The sequence below is a fragment of the Mastomys coucha genome, unplaced genomic scaffold (genome assembly GCF_008632895.1).
Source record: "Mastomys coucha isolate ucsf_1 unplaced genomic scaffold, UCSF_Mcou_1 pScaffold12, whole genome shotgun sequence".
Taxonomy (NCBI): Eukaryota; Metazoa; Chordata; class Mammalia; order Rodentia; family Muridae; genus Mastomys; species Mastomys coucha.
In genome coordinates, this window is record NW_022196894.1 from 11,789,433 (window position 1) to 11,797,415 (window position 7,983).

Sequence of the window (7,983 nt, forward strand, 5' to 3'; positions counted from 1 at the left end):
TATGGAAGGACATAGTGGTGGCTTGGTAGCTGCACCAACAAATAAAACCATAGATATTTGCAGCATAGAAAGAACATTCGCATATGCAATTTGAAAACAGTGTAGTCAATCAAGGAAGGTTGTTATGAAATACAGTATATGAAAAGCAATAAGGTTGATAAATATCAAAAACAACTTCAGGGGAAGGAATCAAGGAAAAAGTGGTACTTACTTAAATCATCTTTGACATGAATCAAGCAAAGGGTAAATGAAAATGTCTACTTACCAGCACAGTCGTTGATAAAGCTGTCTCCTTCTACCTATGAGAATGCAGATTAGTAATTTTGACACCTGTTTGTATTTGCTGAGATGGAATAGGCGGGTTAATGAATGGTAGACTGTGGAATTTCCTACTATCAGGCTGAACAATGTTTCTGCCTGTTGGCAGAAAATGAAGGCAGAATATTCTGTATGGTAAGGACATAGGACACCAATATGTACATGTTCTTGTTCTTCTAAGAGTATACAGGGATACAAATTGTTTTATATAAAACTCTCCATCTATGTGTACAGATGCAGACTTACATGCACATCTATATCCATTCCTCTATAACTGAAGCAATAATAGCTCAGTAGCATTGTGCATTTGACATTGAGATTTTTTTAATTCCATTCTCCAGTAAAAAGAACCAAAGTTCACTAGGGGCAAATAGTGGATGCTATTGATAAGTAATCTGAAAGATGAACCAGCAGCATCCTCTAGCACTAGAATACAAGAAGTACATGAAGATCAATGAAAAAAGTTCCCAGTAACCAGAGAAGGAGCAGTTTGAAGAAGCAACTAAGATATCTAAAGTAGAAAGCAACAGTGATGTGAAATGTGACTGAAAACATCCAGGTGGAATGGCAGACAAATCTCTAATCCAGCAGGCTTCCAGGAAAGGTGTGGTAGGCAGACTATCTTCCCATCCTCTACAACTGACAACTTCAAACACTGAAGAAATCAAGACAGACTCTAGAAAATGGAGAGACCTCCCATGCTCCCTTCTTTGGAAGAACCAGTATTGTGAAAATGGATCTTATGACAGCAATCCACAGATTCAGCGCAATCCAAATAAAATATCAGTAATTCACAAAACTAAAGTAGGCCATCATGAAATTTACAAGAAAACACAAAGGATCTCAATGGAGCCAATACAATTCTTAGAAAATAAGGAGTATACTAATAACACTTGAAGTACCATAGATTCTGCTAGATAGTATGGTCCAAAATCTAGAGCTGCCAACTAGAAGCTTGGACCTGTTGAAGAGCCTTCTACAGTTTCACGCCCATTCAAAACTTTCCAAGTGTCTTGATTTATGCACTTCAATAACACACCTAAGTGAAGAATGCATTGTCTCCAGAAACCAAACATGCCCACTAAATATTGTATTTCTTTTTTGATGGTTGGTAGAGCTAAGGGCAACAACTTATCCTTCACATTAGAAGAAATTTTTCCAATGCCCTTACCACTGGACTCCTAAGAATTTCAGTGATGTATTCACTGATGGCCCTTGAATTTTAGCTAAATTTATTTGCCATTCTCTGATACATGTATTTGTCACCAAGGAGTCTAAAGTAATTGCTTTCTGCCTCCAGATCCCCCAGTACAGTCAACACAATGTCATCAATATAGTGCACTTAATGTGATATTTTTTGGAAGAGACAGATAATCAAGACCCCTTCTAACTTTTGGACACAGTGCAGAATAGTTACCATGTCCTTGAGCTAAAACTGTAAAGATATGCTGTTGGCTTTGCCAGCTGAAAGTAAATAGCGTATGCTGGTTCTTATGTGTAGATATGAATAAAAATAATTTTCTTCATTTGCATACCATGCCCCAGGATATAGCAACTGCAACTGGGAGTCACTACATGATTAAGTTCTTGGCAGTCTACTCTCATTCTCCATGATCTAGCTGTCTTCTGCACTGGCCAGATATGCAAGTTAAAGGGAGATGTGGTAGGAACCAAGACCTCAGCATCTTTCAAGTCCTTAATAGTGGCACTAATTTCTGCAATCCCCTCCTGATATGCAATACTGTTTTTAATTCACTATTTTCTTTGGCAGAGACAACTCTAAAGGCTTCTATTTAGCCTTTCCAACAATAATAGCCCTTGCTCCACAGGTCAAGGAAACAATGTAAGAAATCTGCCAACTTCTAAGTATATTCATCCCAATTATACATTCTGAAACTGGGGAAATAATGACAGGATGAGTTTCAGATTACACTGGACCTACTGTGAGTCACACTTCTGCTAAAACTCTGTTCATCACCTGACTTCTATAAGCCCCTACCTTTATTGGAGGGCCACAATGTTTCTTGGGTTCTCTCTGAAACGCTCACAATTCAAAACCAGAATCCAAAAAAAAAAAAAAAAATCCCTGAAACTGATTATTTTCTTTCCCCCAGTATATAGTTAACCCTTGTAAAAGGCCTTATGTCTCTTTGATTAAAAACTAGGGAAAGGCTAACAGCCAAACTTTTAGGTATTTTATCAAGGTCCTTCCTCAGGGAAGGCTGCTCATCCCATCATTAAAGGGGTTCTGAGTGAACAAACTGGCTCAAGTGTGGAAATTGGTTCATGGGCTAATTTCCATAATTCAACATAGCTTTCCTTAAATTTGAGAAAAATTTCCATTTATACAAATCAAACAAAACTTCAGTAAGCTTCTTATCTATTTCATGCTTGTAAATACCATGATTGGTTAGCCAGTACCAAATGATTATACAAGTCATACCACCATGAAATTCACTTTGCCTGAACTACCCATTACAGGTCAGGCCATTAGGAATATTTCTTGGTCTATGCTGCCCATTACAATAAAACCAATTACCTTGCCTTTGATAATTCAGTGCTGCTGCCTAGCCCCTGCTTCTCTGGGGCCCAATTAAATCCATAGAATTTAATTCTTCCAACTGAGCAGCAGCATTTCTTTATTTTTAAAATTTCTTTATTTATTCATTTACATCCCAACATCAGCCCTCCTAGCCTCCCAGTACCCCCTCATGCAAGATCCTTCCCCCATTCCTTCTTGTCTCCTTGCCCTTAACCTTTGAGAAGGCGAAAATGCTTCTGGGTATCCCCCCAGTACTCCACTCAGCCATGACCATCAAGTCACTGAAGGACTAGGCACATCCTATGGCCTGACAAGGCAGCCCAGTTAGGGGAATGAGATCCACAGGCAGGCACCATTCAGAGACAGTTCTCACTCCAGTTGTAAGGGGACATGCACAAAGCCCAAGCTACACATCTGCTAAATAGGGAGCAGCAACCTTTCAAACTCTAAGGTGTTGTTGCACAAGGACAAGAGCTACAACAATCTCTTCAAATTGCTGGAGTCTCTGTCACCATTTTGTGTTATAGAGGATTGTTGAAGGACATGACTTCTGAGTTCACATTGTGGAGGATTTGGTTTTATACAGTATAACACTAACACTGTAATTTCCCTGAGCCTTAAAATCCTTCATTAACACTAAGCCAAGTGATATCAGGTATCTCCAATTCCTTTTCAGTAGGCCATCTTTTGGCAAATGCTTCAACCAACCATTCAAACAAATGTTTGGCACCCCCTCCCCATTTTAACTGCATAAGCTTCCATATTAAACCTAGAATTGTCACTTAGAGGGCCCACATTAACAAACTTAGCCTGATTCAGTTTTATGTTCCTTCCACCATTATCCCACACTCTTAAAATCCACTCAGCATTGCCTTGCCTAGCATCTTTTTGAGAGAAAGTCACTGCTACTTTAGAAGATAAGGAAGGACTAATTTCTTCTGTCAAAGGTGAAAAGGGCAATATAATTGAGACTGTGGAGGACATTTTTGCTTGAGAATGGAGAGATTACTTCAGATGAGATAAACCTTTGAGAATCTGGAGACTCAAAGTTTTCAGCTTCAGTAGGATCCTCCCACATATTTCCATCCTAAGTTACAGAATCCCACTCTTTACCAATTAATGCACTTACTTTAACCTCCAACACCCTCCAAGGCTGTAATTTTGCTAATTCAGCCAACCTTATAATGAGGGGCTTTGGTTTGATTTTCTGCAACTTGAGCTCTGTGGCTGTTGGAGACAAGATTCTCTTCCAGCGCACACTTAGAAACCTTTCGACTGTTTATGTGTACCCAGAGGCAATCCACTTTATCACTACATTCATTGGTGCCTTTCACTGTACTCTGATTTTTTTGGAAGCTGATTAATTTGACCAGGAAGCTTATCCCTTCCTTTGTCAATTTATACAGAAATGTTAGGAGCAAGCAAGCAGTAATTATCATTGTCCTTATTTTTCACAAACTGTCAGAAATATTATGTTAAGCATCACAAAAACATTGGCAATCACAATCGATGAATAATGATAATTAAATAATTTATCCCCTTTAGTTTGTAAAATAGGCTCTCAACAAAATGTGAAATGTGCTCTCAGTCCTCTCCAAGTTCCCAGGGGAGGTTTCAGTAGCTAGAGAGGCCTGCTTCCTGTAGTTATCTGAAAATTCAAAAGTCTGCCCCTGATACGTAAAAGATTTATTCTAATATATCTTCTGTTGCTCTTATGGTTCTAAAATCTGTACCAGTGTTCTCTCAAGTAACAGAAAGTATAGAATAAATGACTTATGGGCTGTGTGATACAGCTAATCCAATAATAACTGCCTATATATGAATGGAAGATTCAAGGATTCAGTAGATTTTTAGTCCATGAGGCTAGATGTGTCTGCTGGTCTTCAGCAGAATCCTGACAAAGTAGACTATAATGCCAATGAATAGACTTGATAGTGAGGCAGGAACAAGCAGGTAAAAAGCAAAAGCTTTCTTCTTTCATGTCCTTATATAGACCTCCAGCAGAAGTCATGGCCCAGATTAGAGGTGGTTCTACCCACGGCAAAACTTCTAGACTAAAGTTATTATGTGTGTGGCAAAGTTCTAGATTAGAAGTGGATCTTCTGACTTCAAATTAAGTAAAACTCCCTCAACCAAGAATAGCCATTAAAGTCAATAAAACTGAAAAAAAAATGTGCAACCTTATTAGCCACTAAAGAAATGCAAGTAAAATCGTATCAATCTTCATTTTAAAAAAATATATTAATTAATTACTTGAAAATTTTGTACAATGTGTTTTGAGTATACTTATCTCCTTTCACGGGCTTCTCCAGATCTACCTCCCTTCTCTACCATCACAACTCTGTCTTCCTGTTTTTGATTTTGTTTTCAATTTTGCTTTATATTGCCTTAGTCAGAATAGATATCATTAAGGAAACAAATAACAACAACTGATGAAAAGAATGTATGAAAGAGGATCTCATACATTAATGTTCATATATAGGTTTCTAAAGGAGATTAAAAATAAATATATCAGGCTGCAGAAGCAGCAGAGCAGCTGGGTCAGGGTCCTTCCTGCCTCCATCTGCATCCAGGAACAGGGGATGTTCCGCAGGCCTCTATGCATGGTTCCTGCCAAGGGAGAGCTCATCTCCAGTGAGTGCACCAACCCCCAGACTCAGAGGTGAGATTACCATTTTCTCTCCAGTGACTTTCTAAGGAGGAATCATCCAAGAGCACACAGGCCACAGAAGCAGCAGAGCAGCTGGGTCAGGGTCCTTCCTGCCTCAATCTGCACCCAGAAGCTAGGGCTGTCCCACAGTCCTCTGTGTACAGGTATTGCCAGGAGAGAGTTAGTCTCCCAGGAGTGCTGAAACTGGCTTACAGGCCCACAGGAGGGACAAGTTCAAGCCAGAGACAGCAAGACCAGCTAACACCAGAGATAAACAGATGGCAAAAGGCAAGTGCAAGAATGTTACCAACAGAAACCAAGACTACATGGCCACATCAGAACCCAGTTCTCCCACAACAGCAGATCCTGGATACCACAATGCACTGGAAAAGAAAGATATGGATTTAAAATCACATTTCATGATGTAAATAGAGGACTTTCAGAAGGACATTAATAACTCCCTTAAAGAAATACAGGAGAACACAAGAAAACAGGTAGAAGCACTTAAAGAGGAAAGACAAAAATCCTTAAAGAATTACAGGAAAACACAGCCAAACAGGTAAAGGAATTGAACAAAAGAATCCAAGATCTAAAAATGAAAGTAGAAACAATAAAGAAATCACAAAGGGAGACAATTCTGGAGATAGAAAATGTAGGAAAGAGATCAGGAGTTATAGATGCAAGCATCACCAATAGAATTCAAGAAATAGAAGAGAGAATCTCAGGGGCAGAAGATACCATACAAACATTGACACTACATTCAAAGAAAACACAAAATGAAAAAAGCTCCTAACCCAAAACATTCAGGAAATCTAGGACACAATAAGAAGACCAAACCTAAGGATAATAGGTATAGAAGAAAGCAAACATTTCCAACATAAAGGGCCAGTAAATATCTTCAACAAAATTATAGAAGAAAACTTCCCTAACCAAAAGAAAGAGATGCTCATGAACATACAAGAAGCACAGAACTCCAAATAGATTAGACCAGAAAAGAAATTCTTCCCATCACATAATAATCAAAACACCAAATGCACTAAACAAAGAAAGAATATTAAAAAACAGTAAGGGGAAAAGGTAAAGTAACATATAAAGGCAGACCTATCAGAATTATGGCAGACTTCTTCCCAGAGAATACGAAAGCCAGAAGATTCTGGACTGATGCCATATGGACCCTAAGAAAATACAAATGCCAGCCCAGGTTACTATACGCAGCAAAACTCTAGAAGGAGAAACCAAGATATTCAATAAAAAAGACCAAATTCACACAATATCTTTCCACAAATCCAGCCCTTCAAAGGATAATAAAATGAAAACTCCAATACAAGGAGGGAAACTACACACTAGAAAAAGCAAGAAATAATCTTTCATAACAAACCAAAAAGAAGATAGCCACATAAACATAATTCCACCTCTAACAACAAAAATAACAGAAAGTAACAATCATTTTTCCTTAGTATCTCTTAATATCAATGGACTCAATTCCCCAATAAAAAGACATAGACTAATAGACTGGTTACATAAACAGGACCCAACATTTTGCTGCATACAGGAAACCCACCTCAGTGACAAAGACAGACACTACCTCAGAGTAAAAGGCTGGAAAACAATTTTCCAAGCAAATGGTCCCAAGAAACAAGCTGGAGTAGCCATTCTAATATCAAATAAAATCAATTTTCAACCTAAAGTTATCAAAATAGATAAGGAGGAACATTTCACACACATCAAAGATAAAATCTAACAAGATGAACTCTCAATTCTGAACATCTATGCCCCAAATGCAAGGGCACCTACATTCATAAAAGAAACTTGACTAAAGCTCAAAACACACATTGAACCCCACACAATAAGAATGGGAGACTTCAACATCCAACTCTCAGAAATGGACAGGTAATGGAAACTAAACAGAGACACATAAAACTAACAGAAGTTATGAACCAAATGGATTTAACAGATATCTATAGAACATTTTATCCTAAAACAAAAGACTATACCTTCTTCTCAGCACCTCATGGCATCTTCTCCAAAACTGACCATATAATCAGTCAAAGAACAGGCCTCAACGGATACAAGAAAATTTAAATTACCCCATGCATCCTATCAGATCACCACAGACTAAAGCTGGTCTTCAATATCAACATAACCAATAGAAAGGCCTCATAAACATGGAGGCTAAACAACACTCTACTCAATGATAACTTGGTCAAGGAAGAAATAAAGAAAGAAATTAAAGACTTTTTAGAGTTGACTGAAAATGAAGCCACAGCACACCCAAACTTATGGTACACAATGAAAGCAGTGCTAAGAGGAAAACTCATAGCTCTGAGTGCCTCCAAAAAGAAACTGGAGAGACCATACACTAGCATCTTGACAGCACAACTGAAAGCTCTAAAACAAAAAGAAGCAAATACACCCAAGAAGAGTAGAAAGCAGGAAGTAATCAAACTCAGGTCTGAAATCAACCAACTAGGAA